We start from the raw sequence: 24,078 nt of genomic DNA on the forward strand, positions 1-24,078 counted from the left end.
GTTAGCTGTCTTTCAACTTTCTGGTAAGTCTCCTATTTCCAGTGACCTGTTATACACCATAGAGAGTGGCACACTTAGTGCTTCTGCCCCTTCCTTTAGTATCCATGGTGAGATTCTGTCAGGCCCAACAGCCTTTGTCACATCCAGCTCCAGCAGACAAATTTTGACCTCATGACTGGTGAGATCAAATTTCTCCAAGGTTGCTTGGTTTGCCGCCTCCTCATTTAGTGCAGGGGTTTCTCCTTGTTCTATTGTGAAGACCTCCTGGAATCTCTTGTTGAGTTCTTCACACACCTCCTTGTCATTCTCTGTGTATCTGTTCTCCCCTTTTCGCAGCTTCATCACTTGTTCCTTCACTGCTGTTTTCCTCCTGATTTGGCTGTAGAGCAGCTTTGGTTGGGTCTTTGCTTTACTCGCGATGTCATTTTCAAACTGTGTGTGTGTATGTGTGTGTGTGTGTGTGTGTGTGTGTGTGTGTGTGTGTGTGTCCTTAGCCATACAGGAGAGTGAAAAATAAAGATAAGTACATGGAAATTTTTTAATATTGGCACTATAATACAATGAAATGTTAATTGAAAATTTAATATGTAGACCAGTTATGGTAATACATCAGAAAATGACATCTTCATAGCATCAAGCCGGTGTAAATCGTGCAAGACATTTTGTATACCTTTTGTGAAGAAATTCGTGTAACTTGAAGTTATGCATTATACCTCGTCCACACTTCATCATAGTACAATAATAAATCAGTATGAGCATGACTTAATGGTTTATGAAGCTTTTATCCAATGTTCATTGTTTGATTCAAGAGAGCTGGCCAACCGAACCAAGCGTCAATACTTCTAATACCCAGGAACTTGTAGCCTTGTTTCTTCATGAATTCGAGAAGAGTCTGGAAGCCCTCTGGAATGTGGTTGATCTCCACACACATAAGGCGGATTTTGATCTTGTCCCAGGGGATCGTTCTCAATACCTGTTACATGAAATATCAAGAATTAGAATACTTATTAACTTTAAAGCGATTGGTTCAACTTGGCAACCATAATGTAATGACTGCAATATGCTAATGTGACAAATAATGAAGATTGAATTGGTCACGTGTTAATTAGGTAAAAATACTAATTAATCAAATGGATAACGTCTCCCTATCATAGTGAACAAAGTAAACTACACACACACACACACACACACACACACACACACACACACACACACACACACAAACACAGGGGGGGGGGGGCCCTGGTAGCCTGGTGGATAGCGTGCAGGACTCGTAATTCTGTGGCGCGCGTTCGATTCACGCACCAGGCAGAAACAAATGGGCAAAATTTCTTTCACCCTGAATGCCCCTGCTACCTAGCAGGTAAATAGGTAGGAGTTAGTCAGGTGTCACGGGCTGATTCCTGGGGTGAGTGTGTGTGTCGTGTGGAATAAAAAAAATGTTAGTAACCCAGTAAATAGTAAAAATAAAAAAAACAGAACTAAGAGGCATGAGTTACGAGGAAAGGCTGCGGGTAATGCACCTTACGACACTGGAAGACAGAAGAGTAAGGGGAGACATGATCACAACCTAAAAAATCCTCAGGGGATTCGACCGGGTAAACAAGGATAAACTATTCGGTACTGGTGGGACGCGAACAAGGTAACACAGGTGGAAATTGAGTACCCACATGAGCCACAGAGACGTTAGAAGGAACTTTTTCAGTGTCAGAGTAGTTAACGGATGTTGACCAGACCACACACTAGAAGGTGAAGGGACGACGACGTTTCGGTCCGTCCCTTTCTCAAGTCGATTGTGCAAAGATTGGGGGCCGTGTATAACAAATCTGTTATACACAGTTATGTGGGACTGTGTATAACAAATCACTGGCAACAGGTGAACTGCCAAAAACTTGGAAGACGGATGGAATGCATTAGGCAGTGATGTGGTGGAGGCTGACTCCATACACAGTTTCAAATGTAGATATAAAAAAGCCCATAGGCTCAGGAATCTGTACACCAGTTGATTGACAGTTGAGAGGCGGGACCAAACAGCCAAAGCTCAACCCCCGCAAGCACAAATAGGCGAGTACACCCCCCCCCCACACACACACACACACTCACACACACATTATATATGTAAATGATCTTCCAGATGGTATAGAATCATTCCTCTCATTGTTTGCTGATAATGCAAAAATTATGAGGAGGATTAATACGGAGGAAGACAGTATGAGACTACAAGATGACCTAAACAGACTGCATGAATGGTCCAACAAATTGCTTCTAAAGTTCAACCCGAGTAAATGTAAGGTAAAGAAATTAGGCATTGGAAACAGGAGGCCAGACACAGGATACAGAATGGGAGATGAAGTCCTTCATGAAACGGACAGAGAGAAGGATCTAGGAGTTGATATCACACCAACCCTGTCTCCTAAAGACCACATCAAAAGAATAACATCTGCGGCATACGCGAGGCTGGCTAACATCAGAACTGCCTTCAGGAACCTGTGTAAGGAATCATTCAGAACCTTGTATACCACATATGTAAAACCAATCCTGGAGTAATGCGGCCCCAGCTTGGAGCCCGTACCTTGTCAAGCACAAGGCAAAGCTTGAAAAAGTTCAGAGATATGCCACTAGGCTAGTCCCAGAACTAAGAGGCATGAGTTACGAAGAAAGGCTGCGAGAAATGCAGAACGACTCTGACATAAAGGAAATTGGTTTTGAAGCTCCCTGTGGGAATGAGCGATCACAGCGTTCTGATGTTTGAGTATCTGGTCGAAGAAGGGTTAATGTACTCAAGGAATGGCCCAGAAAACAAAAGGCTGGCATTCCGAAAAGGAAAATATGAGGAGATAAGAAAATTCCTATCAGATATAACTTGGGAAACAGAGCTCAGTGGAAAGACGGCCCAAGACATGATGAACTACATCACACAGAAGTGTAAGGAGGCAGCAGACAAGTTCGTCTAAGTCCAGAAAGAAAGAAATGAAAATCAGATGAGAAACAAATGGTTTAATCAGAGATGTAAGCTAGCGAAGCATATAAGTAAAAGGACGTGGAGAAACTGCAGAAATAATAGGACACTAGTGATCAGAGAAAGATACCAGAGCGCCAGGAATGAATATGTCAGGGTGAGGAGAGAGGCAGAAAGACAATATGAAAATGATATAGGAAGCAAGGCAAAGACAACCCAAATTGCTGCACAGTCACATCAGGAGAAAAACATCAGTGAAGGAACAGGTAATGAAACTGAGGATAGAAGCAGACGAATTCACTACAAACGACAAGGAGGTGTATGAGGAATTCAATAAGAAATCTCAGAAGGTCGTCACAGTAGAGCAAGGGGAAGTCCCAGAGATAGAAAAGGGAAGACCTAACCAAACACCACCAGATGAGTTTGTAATTACCAGTGGGGAGGTAAGGAAGCATCTGCTAGAGTTGGAAGTGACAAAGGCTATAGGCCCGGATGGAATCTCACCTTGGACACTGAAGTAAGGAGCTGAAGCTCTGTGTCAGCCACTCGCCACTGTGTATAATAAATCACTGGCAACAGGTGAACTGCCAAAAACTTGCAGGACGGCTAATGTAGTGCCGATATTCAAGAAGGGTGATAGACAGGAGGCATTGAACTACAGGCCAGTGTCACTAACCTGCATACCATGCAAAGTGATGGAGAAGATTGTGCGAAAAAAAACTAGTGGAACATCTGGAGCGGAAGAACTTTGAATCAAAACATCAGCATGGGTTCAGGGATGGCAGCTCATGCCTCACAGGATTGATTGAATTCTATGACCAGGCAACAGAGATCAGGCAAGAAAGATAGGGATGGGCAGACTGCATACTTTTGGAGTACCAGAAAGCCTTTGACACAGTACCACATAAGAGGCTGATGCATAAACTGGAGATGCAGGCAGGAGTGACAGGGAAGGTACCCCACTGGATAAGAGAGTACCTAAGCAACAGAAAACAGCGAATCACTGAGGGGTGAGGTCTTGGAATGGCGAGATGTAACCTGTGGAGTCCCTCAGGGGTCGGTCCTTGGATCTATACTGTTCCTGATATATGTAAATGATCTCACAGAGAATAGACTCGTTCCTCTCAATGTTTGCGAACGATGAGGAGGAGGATTAAAATTATGAGGAGGATTAAAATGGAGGAAGATATTATGAGGCTACAAGATGGCCTAAACAAATTGAATGAATCGTCCAACAAATGGCTACTAAAGTTTAACCCAAGTAAACGTAAGGTAATGAATCTATGGGGAGCAAATAAGAGACCAGACACTGGATACAGAATGGGAGAGAAAGTCCTTCACGAGACGAACAGAGAGAAAAATCTAGGGATTGATATCACACCAAACCTGTCTCCTGAACCCCACATCAAAAGAATAACATCAGCGGCCTATGCGAGGCTGGCTAACATCAACAGGAAGAAAATAAAATGGTATGAGAATGATTACATAAAGATGCTTAACGCAAATGTGCGAGACATGAGTAGAGAGTACCGGAGACATCCCACTGAAAGTAACCAAGAATTGTTTAAAACTGTGTGTCAAGTAGCCAGGGAAGAGAAGATTAAAGAGCGGGAAAGACAATGGCTTCAGTTCACTAGCTCTATTGGACGGGAAACATCTGCAAGACAAGTGTGGGCAAAAATTCAGATAGCTAAGGGGGGCAGAGCCCGGCCTGCGGCTCACAAAGACCCCCAGGGTAAGGCTGAGGAACTAATTCACAAGTGGAGTGATGCAGCATCCTCCTCCTCCCTCCCTGCAGAAATCAGCAGGGAACAGCTCCTGCGACATGATGACAGAAGAATTAGGATAACAAGAGCACTGTCTAGTGATGACGAATATGGGGAACCAATAATGCCCAAGAAGTAAGGGGCGCTATGAAAAAGGGTAAAAGTACAGCACCTGGTGAAGATGGCGTCACCTACGACATACTCAATGCACTGTGTGAAGTGTCTGGGAATCCACTACTCCACCTGTTTAACAAGTCATTCCTAAGTGGAGTGTTGCCCACACAATGGAAACACGCAATAATTATTCCCATACCGAAGCCTAATGACCCTGGTAATTACAGACCTATCAGCCTCGTGTCATGCACTTGCAAGATGCTTGAAAGGATCATCCTAAACCGACTGTTGCACAAAATAGGCAGGTTAGGGGAGGGGGTCAATGGATTTGTTAAAGGACGGAGCACAGCAAATTGTATAGTTAATTACTTGGCTAATGACACGGCTAGGTACTCTGTATTTGTTGACATCAAAGGAGCCTTCGACAAAGCACAGGGGATTGCGATCCTGGACGAGCTTGCATGCATGGGTGTCAAGGGGAGACTCATGAAATGGGTTGAAGACTACCTCACAGGAAGGAAAGCCAAGGTTTGCTTCAATGGAGCAGTCTCCAGAACAATGAATATGGAACTCGGGACCCCCCAAGGCGGAGTCTTAAGCCCTACACTATTCAATGTACTTATGAACGCCATTGCAAATATTGATTTTCCGGAAGGAACACAACAAGTGGGATATGCAGATGATGTCCTAATACAAGCTCCCACCTTGGGAAAAATTGAACAGTCCATTGAACTCCTCGGAAGGAAATGTATTGAGCTCGGTTTAACTCTCTCCACAAACAAGACGAAGGCATACTCCCATCACAAGCGGAGAGCAAATGAAGAACTGCAAATTAATGGTGTAACACTTGAATGGGTTGACCACTATCGGTACCTTGGCGTCACTGTCGGCTCTAACAAGGGAAAGAAAGAGGAGCTCAATCAACTCATAGGAACATGCAAAAGTCGACTCAGGGTACTGAAAGCTATGACCTGGAATGGACATGGAGCCTCTATTGCCGTGCTTAAAGTGGTGTACACAGCCTATGTGCGCTCCGTCATAGACTATGCCGCACCAGTACTGTGCACCTACTCCCAAAGCGATATGAAAAGGCTTGAAAGCATTCAAATTGAAGCCATGACAATCATTCTTGGGGTTCCAAGAACTGCCAAAACGTCTAATCTACGAGAGGAGTTGTCCCTTCCCAGTGTTAAAAGCAGAATTCAGGAGCTGAATGCTAAGCTTGCAATTAGGATAGCCAGAGATCCCCATTACAATGATATTGCCAAGAAAAAACTGAGCTCTGTGCTACTTTCAGGGGGAAACAGGCGAAGCAAAAAATGGCATCACAGAGCAGTCTGCTACCTTGAAGAGCTTCACCTGCTTGAGCAACCCCGTGAGCTCCTGCCTGTAGAGAGGTTACCTCCCTGGGAGGATGACTCATGCAAGATCATCATCAATGAAATGGCAATGAAAAAATCCAACATGATACCACAAGAAATGAGGCACAAGTATCTCGAGGAAATTTATAAAGAAGCCGGAGATGAACTAGATCAAATCTACACTGACGGGTCATCTAATCCTGTCAATGGCAGGGCTGGTGCAGCATACACGGTAATCAAGGATAATACCTTCCAACGCAGAAATGAAGAAAAAGCACGTATTGAGAACTATGCCTCTTCAACGCAAGCAGAGCTAACTGCCATTGTTATGGCGTTAAGGTTTCTTGAACGGAACACTAATGGTGTAGTGATTTGCACCGATTCAAAAGCAGCACTGCAAAGCCTAAGTAAAAATCAGGCAGAAAATCTTGCAATAGTCGCTGAAATCAAGAGAGCTGTGAGAGTACTTACCAATCAGGGAAGAGTCATCAAGTTTCTGTGGATCCCCTCCCATGTTGGAATATGTGGAAATGAACGAGCAGATGTGCTGGCTGCTGAAGGCGCTGAAGGAAACCATATTGAATACTTCATACCCAAGACTCAACTACAAATTAGAGGTATTGTCAGGCAACATCACCGTGACAAGGTAACTGAGGAAAGGAGGATAGAAGCACAAACCAGTGAATCTGTACGATGGTACAACATGGTTGCAGCTGGCAATCCCAATCAGTATGGCCGAAGAGGAGGACGACGAGGGAGAGAATCAGTAATAGCGAGAATCCGTCTTGGATACAAATATCCATGGAGATTTGGAATGGAAACAACAGTTGATCAGCGAAGTTGCAGAATCTGTGGTGAGAGTGATGGACACCGCCTTGACCACTATCTACGTGAATGTGAACACCTGAGAGACATTAGGAATAACTGTAGAATAATAAACCCCACATTGTTTGAGTTAGGAAAACACTATTTGTCAAATATTGATACTGTTCTTAAAAGATTTCCCCATTTTGCACCCGCAAGATAACGTAAGCTTTTAAGGGTTGATAAATGTTAATCTTCTTGTTTGAGGAGCTGTTCACTTGAGACAGTTAAGCAAGTCCCAGCTGTGTCTGGGTACAAGTGACAGGATGAACAACCCAGCGGGTTTTCTTCCTATTGGGGAGTGTTGTACATTCTGCTATGGCGGTATGTTCACTTACAAGATGAGTGGCGCTGCCCAATAAACTCGCCCCTCGGGGCAAAATTTAAAAATTTAAATCAGAACTGCCTTCAGAAACTTGTGTAAGGAATCTGTCAGAACCTTGTATACCACATGTGTAAGGCCAATCCTGGAGTATGCGGCCCAAGCATGGAGCCCGTACCTAGTCAAGCACAAGACGAAACTGGAAAAAATTTCATAAGTATGCCACTAGGCTAGTTCAAGAACTAAGAGGCAGGAGTTACGAGGAAAGGCTGAGGGAACTGCAACTCACGTCGCTGAAAAACAGAAGAGCTCGGGGAGACATGATCACCACATACAAGATTCTCAAGGGGAATTTACAGGGTAGACAAGGATGGATTATTTAACATGGGTGGTACACGCACAAGGGGACACAGGCGGAAGCCGAGTACCCAAATGAGCCACAGGGAAGTTAGAAAGAACTTTTTCAGTGTCAGAGTAGTTAGTAAATAGAATGTACTAGGAAGTGATGTGGTGGAGGCTGACTCCATACACAGTTTCAAATGTAGATATGATATAGCCCAGTAGGCTCAGGAATCTCTACACCTGTTGATTGACGGTTGAGAGGCGGGACCAAGTAGCCAGAGCCCAACCCCCGCAAGCACAACTTGGCGAGTACACACGCGCTCACACACACACACACACACACACACACACACACACTCACACCGGGGGCGTCGGTGGCTGTACAGATAGCACGCTGTACACGTAATCCTGTGGTCCGGGTTCGATTCCCGGCACTGGCGAGAAACAATGGGCAGAGTTTTTATCACCCAATCTATCACTATCTATCACCCAAGGGTAGCCTTGGAAGCCGCACCCAATTGCCGTGGGAAAGGAGAAAGCGGATAAACGGCGGGGAGATCAACACCCACTGCTAGATTATGACATGTCAGTCAGTCCGACCGGCGCAGATCACAGTCCAAGCGCCGTATACTGCATTAGAGTCCTCTGTTGGGGATCGCGACACTCGTCCCCGACATCTTTCTTCCTTGTCCCCGGCCGCTCAGTGGCGTCCGGCACCCACACCATAAAGAGAGAGAGAGAGAGAGAGCAGGCAAAGACTCTGCTCCTCTCGTTGACAGGGCCGGCGCCTGCTACTCTGGCGGCGTCTTGTGCTGGGTTTTCCTTGACACGCTTCCCAGTGGGCCCTCCCCTTCATTCTACTGTAAACGTAAATGTACGTGTGCGGCAGAGAAGGAAAGGGAAGGAAAAATAAGAGAGAGAGAGAAAGAGGAAAAAAAAAGTATATCTATGTCTTCTAACCCAAGTCGAAACACTTTCAAAGAATACCTGATCAACCAGGCTGTGATTCGTACGTCAGGTTATCTTGAGGTTATCTTGAGATGATTTCGGGGCTTTTTAGTGTCCCCGCGGCCCGGTCCTCGACCAGGCCTCCACCCCCAGGAAGCAGCCCGTGACAGCTGACTAACTCCCAGGTACCTATTTACTGCTAGGTAACAGGGGCATTTAGGGTGAAAGAAACTTTGCCCATTTGTTTCTGCCTCGTGCGGGAATCGAACCCGCGCCACAGAATTACGAGTCCTGCGCGCTATCCACCAGGCTACGAGGCCCCCTCAGATATGATATACGATATGATATGATAGGTTGCGAGCAGCCGCGTCCAACAGCCTGGCTCATCACTCCAGCAACCAGGTGGCCTGGTCGACGACCGGGCCGTGGGAACCCTAAGCCCCGGAAGCACCTCAAGGTAACCACCCTGATGCCCCTGTTACCTAGTAGTAAATAGGTACCTGGGAGTTAGACAGCTGTTACGGGCTGCTTCCTGTGTGTGTGTGTGTGGTGTGAAAAAATAAAACAAATTTTAGTAGTTAGTAGCAGTTGATTGATTGATAGTTGAGAGGCGAGCCAAAAGAGCAAAGCTCAACCCTCGCAAGCACAACTAGGTGAATACACACACACACACCCACCCGTCCTCTTAAAAATAACGTCACTTTTCGCTCGTTTGCACGCTATGGCCAAATTTGGACGTAATTTGAAATGAAATCGACTCACAAAAGTGACGTACTGTTCCGTTTTCTGTTTGAGTCGTCCGGCTTACTCCGTAAGGTTAGGAGAGGAAACTTTCAATTAACGTTTTCATATCGTTTTGAAACTTTATGAGATTTTCCTGCCCACCTAACTTACTGTTGTTGAAAACAAAAATCCCAAATTTATTTTCTTTTTCAAATTATGTCCACTTTCGGCAATATGGGCAAACGGCCAAAAGCGATGTTATTTTTAAGAGGACAGGTTTAACAGGCGGGATCCAAGAATCTATGCTCGATCCTGCAGGCACAAATATCTGGGTACACACACACACACACACACACATGCTGAGCATCTTCTTCTGGAGAATAGGTGCAGTTTGCATGAAGGGTTTACCCTTCCGACGACTCCACCAGGACAGATGTAGGAAGACGTGTGGACGTTGAGGAGGAGAAAAAAGTCACAAGTGTTAGATGTGTTGGGCCGTAGAGAGAGGAGTGGCGACGAAAACAAAGGGGGCACGTTAGAGGGAGACTCAGCGCACCGCAGGGCGGGGTGACGAGTTCATGGCGGCAGCCGATCCACGCACAGCGTAGCGTTGTGCACAAGACGTTAACTACTACTTCTCCGGGAACTTGTATATCGGAAAGCGCAAGCACTACGCATCCAAAATCACCCACGTGTCAGGGGACACCCGGCCACCAGGCGGTGCCCTCGGCTGAGACATTTTATCCGGCACCCTATAGACAAACTTCTTCACCCCCTACACCCAGACAGTGGATGAGCACCACGGGATTGGAAGCACCCGGGCATCCCGATAAGGGCCCAACACCGGACCCGCACAGGGCACGACCCCAGCAGACGGGACTAGGCTTCCCCCAGACCGGGGCAACAAAGGAGGGGGGGACCGCAGGGGAGGCAGGCGCGGAATCGACCCCACCACATGGCACAGGAGTCGAGTCCCCACAGCGTACATCGTTCCGCAACATCACGACGAGGTCCCAATCATCAGGGGCAACCCCCCACTGCAGAGATCCAACAGCAGGAGACGCAGGAGGGGGGGCACAGGTAGCAGCTTCGGAGCCCCTCACAGCACCATCATCCTTGGCGGGGGGCGCCAGAGCACCATACTCCTCCACCATCTCCCAAGGCACACCACGAAGGGGGGAAACACTCCGAGCCCGCCGCCAACGCTTTGAGACAGGCCGTACCACACCACTCACACCAGGCCCCTCCGCAGTCACGGCCATCATTTTCACATCCACACAGGCCACACCCGCACCATCCAAAGAGTCCACAGAGGCCACATCACCCACACTGTCCACATCATCCAGGGAAACAGCCTCAGAACACCGACGCACATGCTTCGGCAAAGGGATGGAAAGAGCAGAACTACAGTCGCCAGCACACACAGGCACGGCAGGCACCTGCCCCTGTCGAAGCCCCCCTCCAAAACAGCAGAACCCGCGTTCCCGGGAGCCGGTATCACATCCACTGGCGGGGGCAGGACATGGCCCTCCACTGGGACATCCATCACGACAGGCAGCGCAGGCGACGGCCAGACACCCACACACACCGGCTCAACAACCCCAGGGGCCACAGCAGTCACCTGACGTGTCGCACAGGCCATAGAACTCACCTCAACAGGCGGAGCAGCAGATAGGCAATCAGGCGCCTCAGGCACTGTACCCACTCTGTCCTCAGAACCGTCCGAACGCAACAGGGGCGGAAATTCCTCCGCACGAAAAACATGCACCTGACCAGTTGCTCTCACGTCGCACGCTGCAGCCAGATGACCCTCGTGACCACACCGATAACAGGTGCGCGGTTGACCCCGGTACAGGCAGCGGATCGTGTAACCCAACACAGACATCGACGACGGTACACTACACTTCAGCGACATCGTCAGGGTGCGGAGCCGTTAAGCATACCACCACAGTGCCCGGCAACGACCTTGTTCCAACGAATACTTAACACTGTCGCAAATTGTTCAAACAGGAGGTAAAAAAGTCGTCCTGAAATTCGAAGGGGGCACCATGCACCGCCACAGACGTTAAGGTGACACTAAGATTCACTACCTTAACTGAGCCAGCAGTATCAGGGAGAGAGTAAACAGGCCCCTCACATCGCTCGAGGAACACCTGAAAGGCAGCCTGGAGGCGGAACTTGACCACAGCACGGTCGTCCTGAAGCAGCTGGATGCCCACCAGGTCCGACAGCTGTACATGCAGTACATCAACTAGGGCGACACCAACCAATGGATGGTCCACCGGCACCGTAAATGCTAGACCAGCCGACAATGTCCTCTTCACTGGAGGGCAAGACGTCCCCATGGCTAAATCAAACGTCACCCTGTCAGAGGCAAACCACCAAGAGCAGGGCAAACAAGCAATCACCCAACGTAAACACTGGCCAGGAGCGGACAGACCTCAGGAGCGTCCGACCTGGCCGGTGATCACCACGCAACTCATGCTGAGCATGTCATCAACTATTTCCTCAACTACTAGGCTGTCACCCCAGTCCGTCCTGCGTACAAAGATCCAAGCTTGTCAATCCAGCAGCCAAACGCCCTGTTTATGAATGAAAAGCGGTTTACACATGACTCACAACTGATGACGTTTGAACACTTCCGGAGCAAGTGCTTCTCTCATGTCCTCTACTCAAACCACAATTCTATAAATGCTTCACCCGCATACTACAATTACAAATAAGCACCATCCAGCCCGTCCTCCAAACAACGACTCAAAAGTTATTCCATGCACCCGCCAAACCTCCTTTTTTATGAATGAAAACGGTTCACACACGACTCACAACTGATTTCATTCGAACACTTGAGGATCAAATGCTTCACTGACGAATTTTGTCCAAATCACAACGCTGTGAATGCTTCACCCACGTACTACAAATACCAGCCCGTCCTCCAAACAAAGATCCAAAAGTGATTCCATGCACCCGCCAAACCCCCTGTTTATGAATGAAAAGCGGTTTACACACGACTCACAACTGCTGACGTTCGAACATTTCCGGAACAAGTGCTTCACCGACGAATTTTGTTCGAATCACAACGCTATAAATGCTTCACCCACGTACTACAAATACAAATAATCGCCAACAGAACCTAAACACCTGACCTAACCTAACCTATGCCTATTTATACACAATATGCTAATATATTATAATAATAATTTATACTTGAGAAAACTCCGGTTTTGAATGAACAGCATGTTAAAATTTATGAATGCGTCTGTGGGGTCGACCGCTGAATGTAATGGACTTGAGTCGAAGACGGAGTTGCACCAACAGAACCTAAACACCTATCCTAACCTATGCCTAACTATACATAGAACTTTTATGTATAATAATATTTATTTATGTATGAGAACAAACCAATTTTTAATACACAATATGTTAAAATTGCTAAAAGCGTCTGGGGGAGGATGGCTGCTGCTTTAACCAGCCTAGTGTGAGGACGGGTTGTCTGTGGAGGGCAGCTGCTGCTTTAACCAGCCTAGTGTGAGGACGGGTTGTCTGGGGAGGGCAGCTGCTGCTTTAACCAGCCTAGTGTGAGGACGGGTTGTCTGGGGAGGGCAGCTGCTGCTTTAACCAGCCTAGTGTGAGGACGGGTTGTCTGGGGAGGGCAGCTGCTGCTTTAACCAGCCTAGTGTAAGGACGGGTTGTCTGGGGAGGGCAGCTGCTGCTTTAACCAGCCTAGTGTGAGGACGGGTTGTCTGGGGAGGGCAGCTGCTGCTTTAACCAGCCTAGTGTGAGGACGGGTTGTCTGGGGAGGGCAGCTGCTGCTTTAACCAGCCTAGTGTGAGGACGGGTTGTCTGGGGAGGGCAGCTGCTGCTTTAACCAGCCTAGTGTGAGGACGGGTTGTCTGGGGAGGGCAGCTGCTGCTTTAACCAGCCTAGTGTGAGGACGGGTTGTCTGGGGAGGGCAGCTGCTGCTTTAACCAGCCTAGTGTGAGGACGGGTTGTCTGGGGAGGGCAGCTGCTGCTTTAACCAGCCTAGTGTGAGGACGGGTTGTCTGGGGAGGGCAGCTGCTGCTTTAACCAGCCTAATTTTTTTTTTTCTACCACAGACGTGGCCACACATTTACAATGCTAACCAACATATATACATTTTCTTCTGTCCTCCATGGACAGGGTTAGAGATGTGTTAAACATATAGTTCAAGGGTTTATTGAACACTCAACCACAGAAGGTGATTCGGTGCTTTTAAAATGCTAAGCTAGCCTACATACGTAAATACATAGATACACAGATTTACGTATGCCCTACATTAAGTGTTCGATGTGTCTTTTACATAGTGTCATTAATGTGCATTTACAAAGGTGAAATGTAATTCTGATCAGCTTCCATATATACTTTATACACATACATATATGTATACCTGTCCTTGCCTGTTCTAAGTTTCAATACCTTTTTTTGATGGTATTTTTTTGAAGGCATACACACATGTATGTACTCACCTAGTTGTCCTCACCTAGTTGTGTTTGCGGAGGTTGAGCTCTGGCTCTTTGGTCCCGCCTCTCAACCGTCAATCAACAGATGTACAGATTCCTGAGCCTATTGGGCTCTATCATATCTACACTTGAAACTGTGTATGGAGTCAGCCTCCACCACATCACTTCCTAATGCATTCCATTTGTCAACCACTCTGACACTAAAAAAGTTCTTTCTATTATCTCTGTGGCTCATTTGGGCACTCAGTTTCCACCTGTGTCCCCTTGTGCGTGTTCCCCTTGTGTTAAATAGACTGTCTTTATCTACCCTATCAATTCCCTTCAGAATCTTGAATGAAGTGATCATGTACCCCCTAACTCTTCTGTCCTCCAGCGAAGTGAGGTTTAATTCCCGTAGTCTCTCCTCGTAGCTCATACCTCTCAGCTCGGGTACTAGTCTGGTGGCAAACCTTTGAACCTTTTCCAGTTTAGTCTTATCCTTGACTAGATATGGACTCCATGCTGGGGCTGCATACTCCAGGATTGGCCGGATATATGTGGTATACAAAGTTCTGAATGATTTTTTACACAAGTTTCTGAATGCCGTTCGTATGTTGGCCAGCCTGGCATATACCGCTGATGTTATCCGCTTGATATGTGCTGCAGGAGACAGGTCTGGCGTGATATCAACCCCCAAGTCTTTTTCCTTCTCTGACTCTTGAAGAATTTCCTCTCCCAGATGATACCTTGTATCTGGCCTCCTGCTCCCTACACCTATCTTCATTACATTACATTTGGTTGGGTTAAACTCTAACAACCATTTGTTCGACCATTCCTGCAGCTTGTCTAGGTCTTCTTGAAGCCTCAAACAGTCCTCTTCTGTTTTAATCCTTCTCATAATTTTAGCATCGTCCGCAAACATTGAGAGAAATGAATCGATACCCTTTGGGAGATCATTTACATATATCAGAAAGAAGATAGGACCGAGTACAGAGCCCCGTGGGACTCCACTGGTGACTTCACGCCAATCGGAGGTCTCACCCCTCACCGTAACTCTCTGCTTCCTATTGCTTAGGTACTCCCTTATCCACTGGAGCACCTTACCAGCTACACCTGCCTGTCTCTCCAGCTTATGTACCAGCCTCTTATGCGGTACTGTGTCAAAGGCTTTCCGACAATCCAAGAAAATGCAGTCCGCCCAGCCCTCTCTTTCTTGCTTAATCTTTGTCACCTGATCGTAGAATTCTATCAAGCCTGTATGGCAAGATTTACCCTCCCTGAACCAATGTTGGCGATTTGTCACGAAGTCCCTTCTCTCCAGATGTGTTACCAGGTTTTTCTCACGATCTTCTCCATCACCTTGCATGGTATACAAGTCAAGGACACTGGCCTGTAGTTCAGTGCCTCTTGTCTGTCGCCCTTTTTGTATATTGGGACCACATTCGCCGTCTTCCATATTTCTGGTAGGTCTCCCGTCTCCAGTGACTTACTATACACTATGGAGAGTGGCAAGCAAAGTGCCTCTGCACACTCTTTCAGTATCCATGGTGAGATCCCATCTGGACCAACAGCCTTTCTAACATCCAGATACAGCAGGTGTCTCTTGACCTCCTCTCTCGTAATTTCGAACTCTTCCAAGGCCGCCTGGTTTACCTCCCTTTCTCCTAGCACAGTGACCTCGCCTTGTTCTATTGTGAAGACCTCCTGGAACCTCTTGTTGAGTTCTTCACACACCTCTCTGTCATTCTCTGTATTCCTGTCCTCGCCTGTTCGAAGTTTCAATACCTGTTCTTTCACTGTTGTTTTCCTTCTGATGTGACTGTTGAGTAGCTTTGGTTTGGTCTTGGCTTTGTTTGCTATATCATTTTCAAAACTTTTCTCTTCTTCTCTTCTCACCCTGACGAACTCATTCCTGGTTCTCTGGTATCTCTCTGGTATCTATCTGTGTGTGTGTGTGTGTGTGTGTGTGTGTGTGTGTGTGTGTGTGTGTGTGTGTGTGTGTGTATATTCACCTAGTTGTACTCACCTAGTTATGCTTGCGGGGGTTGAGCTCTGGCTCTTTGGTCCCGCCTCGCAACCGTCAATCAACAGATGTACAGATTCCTGAGCCTATTGGGCTCTATCATATCTACACTTGAAACTGTGTATGGAGTCAGCCTCCGCCACATCACTTCCTAATGCATTCCATTTGTCAACCACTCTGACACTAAAAAAGTTCTTTCTAATATCTCTGTGGCTCATTTGGGCACTCAGTTTCCACCTGTGTCCCCTTGTGCGTGTGCCCCTTGTGTTAAATAGCCTGTCTTTATCTACCCTATCAATTCCCTTCAGAATCTTGAATGTGGTGATCATGTCCCCCCTAACTCTTCTGTCTTCCAACGAAGTGAGGTTTAATTCCCGTAGTCTCTCCTCGTAGCTCACACCTCTTAGCTCGGGTACTAGTCTGGTGGCAAACATTTGAACCTTTTCCAGTTTAGTCTTATGCTTGACTAGATATGGACTCCATGCTGGAGCCGCATACTCCAGGATTGGTCTGACATATGTGGTATATAATGTTCTGAAAGATTTCTTACACAAGTTTCTAACGGCCGTTCTTATGTTAGCCAACCTGGCATATGCTGCTGATGTTATCCTCTTGATATGAGCTTCACGGGACAGGTCTGGCGTGATATCAACCCCCAGGTCTTTCCTCTTTCTCTGACTCTTTAAGTACCTCATCTCCCAAATGATACCTTGTATCTGGTCTCCTGCTTCCTTCCCCTATCTTCATTACATTACATTTGCTTGGGTTAAACTCTAACAGCCATTTGTTCGACCATTCCTGCAGCTTGTCCAGGTCTTCTTGAAGCCTCAAGCTGTCATCCTCTGTCTTAATCCTTCTCATAATTTTGGCGTCGTCAGCAAACATTGAGAGGAATGAGTCTATACCCTCTGGGAGATCATTTACGTATTTCAGAAACAGGATAGGTCCAAGTACAGAGCCCTGTGGGACTCCACTGGTGACTTCACGCCATTCTGAGGTCTCACCCCTCACTAACTCTCTGCTTCCTATTGCTTAGGTACTCCCATATCCACTGGAGCGCCCTACCAGTTACTCCTGCCTGTTTCTCCAGCTTATGCATCAACCTTTTATGGGGTACTGTGTCAAAGGCTTTCTGACAGTCCAAAAAAATGCAGTCCGCCCATCCTTCTCTTTCTTGCTTAATCTTTGTCACCTGATCGTCGAATTCTATCAAGCCTGTAAGGCAAGATTTACCCTCCCTGAGCCCATGTTGATAGGTTGTCACGAAGTCTCTTCTCTCCAGATGTGTTACTAGGTTTTTCTCACAATCTTGTCCATCACCTTGCATGGTATACAAGTTAAGGACACTGGCCTGTAGTTCAGTGCCTCTTGTCTGTCACCCTTTTTGTATATTGATACTACATTAGCAGTCTTCCATATTTCTGGTAGGTCTCCCGTTTCCAGTGACCTACTATACACTATGGAGAGTGGCAATCAAAGTGCTCCTGCACACTCTTTCAGTACCCATGGTGAGATTCCCAACATCTTTTCTCACATCCAGCTCCAATAGGTGCTTCTTGACCTCATCTCTTGTAATTTCGAACCTTTCCAAGGTCACTTAGTTTGCTTCCACCTCTTCTAGCGCCGTGACTTCTCCCCGTTCTATTGTAAAGACCTCCTGTAACCTTTTGTTGAGTTCTTCACACACCTCTTTGTCATTCTCTGTGTATCTGTCCTCGCCCACCCTAAGTTACATTACCTATTCCTTTACTGTTGTCTTCCTCCTGATGTGACTGCGTAGTAACTTTGGTTCGGTCTTGGCTTTATTAGCTATATCATTTTCATACCTTTTCTCAGCTGCTCTTCTCACACTAACATACTCGTTCCTGGTTCTCTGGTATCTCTCTCTACTTTCTGGTGTTCTGTTATTACGGAAGTTCCTCCATGCCCTTTTGTTCAGCTCCTTTGCTTTCATACATTCCCTATTAAACCACGGATTCTTCCTTTGCTTCTCTGTTTTTTCCTGTTGGGCTGGGACAAACCTGCTTACAGCCTCCTGACATTTTTGGGTGACATAGTCCATCATGACTTGTACAGACTTGGTTATGAGTTCTGTGTCCCAATGTATATCTCATAGGAATTTATTCATCTCCTCATAGTTTCCCTTTCGGTACGCCAGCCCTTTGTTTCCCAGTTCTTTTTTGGGGGTGATAATTCCTAGCTCAACCAGGTACTCAAAGCTCAATACACTATGATCACTCATTTCCAAGGGGACTTCCAACTTAACTTCCCTTATATCCGACTCATTTAGGGTAAATATCAGATCAAGCAAGGCTGGTTGATCCCCTCCTCTCATTCTTGTCGGTCCCTTGACGTGTTGACTTAGAAAGTTTCTTGTTGCCACATCCTGCAGCTTAGCTCTCCAAGTGTCTGGGCCTCCATGTGGGTCTCTGTTCCCCCAACCTATCTTCCCATGGTTGAAGTCTCCCATGATTAGTAGTCTAGATTCGTTCCTGCTAGCCACAGAGGCTGCTCTCTCTATTATACTGATGGTGGCCAAGTTGTTTCTATCATATTCCTGTCTGGGTCTTCTGTCATTCGGTGGGGGGTTATATATGACTACTACTATAATTTTCTGTCCTCCAGTTGCTATGGTGCCTGATATGTAGTCACTGAAGCCTTCACAGTTCTGAACTACCATCTCATCGAATCTCTAACATTCCCTTAGTAGCAAAGCTACACCACCTCCTCCTCTCCCTTCTCTCTCTTTCCTCACTACATAGTAGCCCTGTGGAAACACTGCATTTGTTATAGTTTTCGTTAGCTTTATTTCTGTGAGTGCTATTATGTCTGGGTTTTCTTCTAGTGCCCATTCTCCGAGTTCACTTATATTATTTGTAACCCCATCTATGTTTTTATGTACTTCAAGGTGTACATTGCCTTGAAGCTCACTTTCTTCTGTTCATTTTCTTGTCCCTTTTTTGGCAAGCATTCTGCTGGTGTGGGAAGCTGTTCCGTGGGTGAGAAGATCTGTGAGGTGGTTTGCAGGGTCTCAGAGGATTTTGGGGTGGGGAGTAGGGGTTAATAGGAAGAGGGGGCAGGTAGGGTGTGGGTTAAGGAGATAGGGGGAACATGGAGGATACGGGATGAGGGGGCGGAGGGATAGGGAAAGTATGGGATGAAGGGGGAGGGGAGACAGGGGGGGAAAGGTTGGAGGAGGGACATGATGGGAATGGGGAAGAGGTTACAGGGTCAGAATGGGGTGGGGGGGGGAGGGAGGGTTGGGTGGATGCAGGTAGGGTGAGGGGAAGGGAGGGTTTCTATGCAGAGGGGGGTGGTGGTGTTGCCCTCCCCTCTGGTGTTACTGGGATGCTGGTCGTGGGTTCCCCACTTGTCTCTGGGACTGTTGTGTTGGGGCTGTGATTTCCTGGTTTGCTCCTCTCTCCCTGCGCTTCCTCCTTGCCTCTGCTGCCCTGTCTCTCTTCTCCTTCGTCCTGTCCCTCTGCAGGAATACTTTTTTGTGTCCCTCCACATGCTGCAGATGACTCTTCCTTTCGAGAATATCCTCCTTCGTGGTTTCGTTTGTAAACACCACCTTTACAAGTTGGTTTCTGTACTTGTTGTACAAGCCCAACCTGAAAACCTTCTCAATGTTTTGTTCAGCCCCTTCCATCTGTAAACCCTTCAGTAGCCCATGTACTGCCTCTCTATCCTTGCTATTCCATTTTTGCCTGTTGGATCCTTCCTGTTCTTTGATGCCTACAACTACCACTGATCTTTTTCTCTCCAGCAGCTGAGTGGTGCACCTTGCTGCTTCCTGTGAGGTAGCTGCTTGCATGGCTACCTCCCTCACTGTGGCCATTGCTTCTGAGCTCTTTTTCAGTATGTCCGCAAAGGTTTCAGGTACAGAGGCATTTCCTTCCAATGTAACATTCCCACCTTCCCTTTGGATGATAATCTGATGCTCGGTCTCTTTATTTTTCTATGTGAGGGATTTGATCTCCTCCCTTGCTGATATGAGCTCACTTTGCAGGTTGTTAATTGTAATCCTCATTTCATGCATCTCCCTCCTGAATTCCTCCAGAACTTGGGTTAACATTTCCTTCGTTTGGTAACTTTGGCTGTTACCTGTGTCCCTGTTGCGTCCTCCTGCCATTTTGCCCCTTGTCAAGAGAGAGAGCAAGAGAGAGAGAGAGAGAGAGAGAGAGAGAGAGAGCAAGAGAGAGAGAGAGCAAGAGAGAGAGAGAGCAAGAGAGAGAGAGCAAGAGAGAGAGAGAGCTAGAGAGAGCAAGATAGAGAGAACAAGAGAAAGAGAGCAAGAGAGAGAGAGAGAAAAAGATAGAGAGAGAGAACGTGTGTGTGCATGTGTGCGCGTGGGATGGGGGTTAAGAGGATTTGTGGTGCCTGCAGATTATGGTAGGTAAGAGAGGGGGTAAGAGAAGGGGTAAGAGAGGGGTGGATTATGAGTGAGGTTTATATCCCCTTTCCACAAAAGGTGTTAATCCCTTCTAGCCTGACTGAACGTATGTGTGAGTGCGTGCGTGTTCGTGTGTGCCTGTGTTTTGTTTTTGCGTGTGCGTGCATGTGTGTGTGCGTGCGTGTCATGGGGGGTCCTGTAAAATGTCCACTGCTACCCAAATTGAGCCACTTTGATATTTTAAATGTATCTGGTATGCTGAACAAGAATTTGGTAATATTTTAACTCTGTACACCTGAAGATTTGAGCAGAATTTGTGTACTCACCTAATTATACTCACCTAATTGTGCTGGCGGGGGTTGAGCTTTGGCTCTTTGGTCCCGCCTCTCAACTGTCAATCAACTGGTGTACAGATTCCTGAGCTTACTGGGCTCTATTATATCTACATATGAAACATGGAGTCAGCCTCCACCACATCACTTCCTAGTGCATTCCATTTATTAACTACTCTGACACTGAAAAAATTCTTTCTAACGTCTCTGTGGCTCATCTGGGTACTAAGTTTCCACCTGTGTCCCCTTGTTCGTGTCCCACCCCTGCTGAAGGGTTTGTCTTTGTCCACCCTGTCAATTCCCCTGAGAATTTTGTAGGTGGTTATCATGTCTCCCCTTACTCTTCTGTTTTCCAGGGATGTGAGGTTCAGCTCCTTTAGCCTTTTCTCGTAGCTCAATCATCTCAGTTCTGGGACGAGCCTGGTGGCATACCGCTGAATCTTCTCTAACTTTGTTTTGTGTTTAACTAGGTATGGACTCCAGGCTGGAGCTGCATACTCCAGGATTGGTCTTACATAAGTGGTATACAGGGTTCTGAAAGATTCTTTACACAAGTTTCTAAAGGCAGTTCTTATGTTGGCCAGTCTAGCATATGCCGCTGATGATATTCTTTTGATGTGGGCCTCTGGGGACAGGTTCGGTGTGATATCAACCCCCAGATCCTTCTCTCTATTTGACTCTTGCAGGATTTTCCTTCCCAGATGATACCTTGTGTTCAGCCTTCTGCATCCTTCGGCTAATTTCATCACTTTACACTTTCCTGAGTTGAACTTTAGCAGCCATTTTCTAGACCATTCCTCCAGTTTATCCAGGTCATCCTGTAGTCTGTGTCTATCTTCATCCGTCTTGATTCTTCTCATAATTTTTGCATCATCAGCAAACATTGAGAGGAATGAGTCTATACCCTCTGGAAGATCGTTCACTTATATTAGAAACAGGATGGGTGCAAGTACTGAGCCCTGTGGGACTCCGTTGGTGACATCTCGCCACTCTGATGTCTCCCCCCTCACCGTTACTCGCTGTTTCCTGTTGCTTAAGTACTCCCTTATCCACTGGAGCACCTTCCCTTTAACTCCTGCCTGTTGTTCCAACTTTTTTTACAGCCTTTTATGGGGTACTGTGTCAAAGGCTTTTTGGCAATCCAGGAAAATGCAGTCGGCCCACCTTTCTCTTTCCTGCCTAATTTTCGTTGCCTGGTCATGAAATTCTATTAAACCTGTGAGGCACGATTTACCATCTCTGAACCCATGTTGGTGGTGCGTTACAAAGTTATTTCCCTCCTGATGCACTATGAGCCTTTTCCTCACGATCTTCTCCATCACCATGCATGGTATACAAGTTAAGGAAACTGGCCTGTAATTCAGTGCCTCTTGCCTGTCACCCTTTTTGTATATTGGGACCACGTTAGCTGTCTTCCAACTTTCTGGTAAGTCTCCTGTTTCCAGTGACCTGTTATACACCATAAAGAGTGGCACGTGTGTGAGAGTGTGTGTGTATATATGTGTTCGTTTTTGCGTGTGTGTGTGTGTTTGTGCATACGTACGTGGGCGTGCGTGCGTGTACATGTGTGCGTGCGTGTGTCACGAGTTCCTGTAAGCGTTAACTTCTACCCAAATGAGCCACTTTGAGAATTTTTAAATATATATGCTATCCTGAACAAGAATTTGATAATATTTTACCTCGCACTGTACACCTGATTAATTGACCAGAGAGTGGTACATACCAGTCTGCCTCCCGCTCACACAACTAGATGAGTAATGATGATGTATGGTTGACGGTGCTCCGTCGTCGCCTTCCACTTGGTGATTCACTAAGTGCGAGTAGATTGACGATGTCGGTTCTTCTCTATCTACACAAAGCTCTGGAGTCAGTCACTGTATCGTTGTGTTCCAATTCACTAATTTACTTTATCACTGATCACAGTCACCACCAAACAAACACAATCAGGTAGTTCCACGGCGGGTCGTCCCACCTGGCCGTAAGGTCAGGTCGCTCCACCCGGTCCTCCACACTGTATATGCACCTGGTTGATTGGTTGATGCCACTAGCTCCACTTTGGTTTCTTCGCACTATCGCTAGCGATATGACTATGGTATGTTGCACCCTGCTAGCTACACTGCGAGAGACCAAATACTATGATCTAGCCTCTATACTCCTTCAATGTCCCGAGAAATTGACGAATTTCCGCGAACCTCACTAATCGTGTGTGTCTCCTACCGTCGTCGTCTCTGTGTATGTGTGTGTGTGTGTGTGTGTGTGTGTGTGTGTGTGTGTGTGTGTGTGTGTGTGTGTGTGTGTGTGTACTCACCTAGTTGTGTTTGCGGGGGTTGAGCTCTGGCTCTTTGGTCCCGCCTCAACGTCCCGCCTCCCGTGTGTGTGTGCTTTGATTATTTATTAGCAGGTTATTCACATGTTTAATTCATATAAACATAATGATATATATTTGCTGCTCATAAATTATCTTTTTCCATGTAGGGGGCCTGACAGCTAAGTGGACAGTGCTTCGGATTCGTAGTCCTGAGGTTCCGGGTTCGATCCCCGGTGGAGGTGGAAACAAATGGGCAGAGTTGATTTCACCCTGATGGCCCTGTTCACCTAGCAGTAAACATGTACCTGGGCGTTAGACAGCTGCTACGGGCTGCTTCCTGGGGGTGTGTAACAAAAAATAGACCTTGTCGAGAACCGGGCCGCTATGACGCTTAGCCCCGAAATCATCTCGGGATAACCTCAAGATGTGAATTATTTGACATTATTCTATTACTATTATTAAACAATACCCTTCACACTTAGTTTCTAAGACTACTAACAGGACTCTATCCAGCACCAACATGCAGTACAGTAGCGTACACAAACAACACAACAATGACCAAATATCCCCAGTTTGCTAACTGTAGGTAGTAACTAAGTGATTGTAACCTATCCACCGCTGCCCACTGGATGGGGGGCGGTGTGCAGGACAAACATATCAATTGTGACACTAGCTCTCCACATATGTCAGTTGCTTAATTTAGAAACTGTACTTGTGGTCGGTCTCTAACAGTCAACCCATTGTTGATGTGACGATGTGCATGGAATTTTGTAACTAGCTCATCAAGACTGTAACTTGCTGAGCTAAATGAATTGTGAGAATTTAAATATGTGAGCCCATTATGTGCCTTTGTAACCTTTCCACGTCCATAAACAGGATGCTTATGGGGTGCATATAAGTAAATTATGGATTAGTTTTCGCAATTTAATTGTATATACAATATTTTTATGAAGAATAATTATAATTATTTTTATTTTATAGTAAATACGAAAAAATGTGACAAAGTTGGTCTTACCTTCATCTCAGATCCTTCAATGTCCAAGGAGAAAAAATCAATTTGCGTCACGTTGAGCGCCAGCAAGATGGAGTAGAAAGGGAGAGCCTTGGTTTTATAGGTAAGGCTGCTGTTCTTACTGATTTAACCTAGAACTCCTTTTACTCCA

General features: G+C 46.5%; 1 long non-coding RNA gene across 2 annotated transcripts; it reads right to left on the reverse strand.

The window, feature by feature from the left end:
• Nucleotides 1-524: 524 nt before the first annotated feature.
• Nucleotides 525-24,078, reverse strand: LOC138353354 (uncharacterized). Of its 2 annotated transcripts, none has more exons than XR_011223134.1 (2): nt 23,931-24,078; nt 525-973 (listed from the first exon to the last, which is right to left on the reverse strand). It is a non-coding gene; the product is annotated as an uncharacterized lncRNA (long non-coding RNA). The 2 variants fall into 2 exon arrangements; XR_011223135.1 differs by lacking the exon at nt 23,931-24,078 and adding an exon at nt 11,840-11,873.

This window comes from Procambarus clarkii, chromosome 57 (assembly GCF_040958095.1).
Source record: "Procambarus clarkii isolate CNS0578487 chromosome 57, FALCON_Pclarkii_2.0, whole genome shotgun sequence".
Taxonomy (NCBI): Eukaryota; Metazoa; Arthropoda; class Malacostraca; order Decapoda; family Cambaridae; genus Procambarus; species Procambarus clarkii.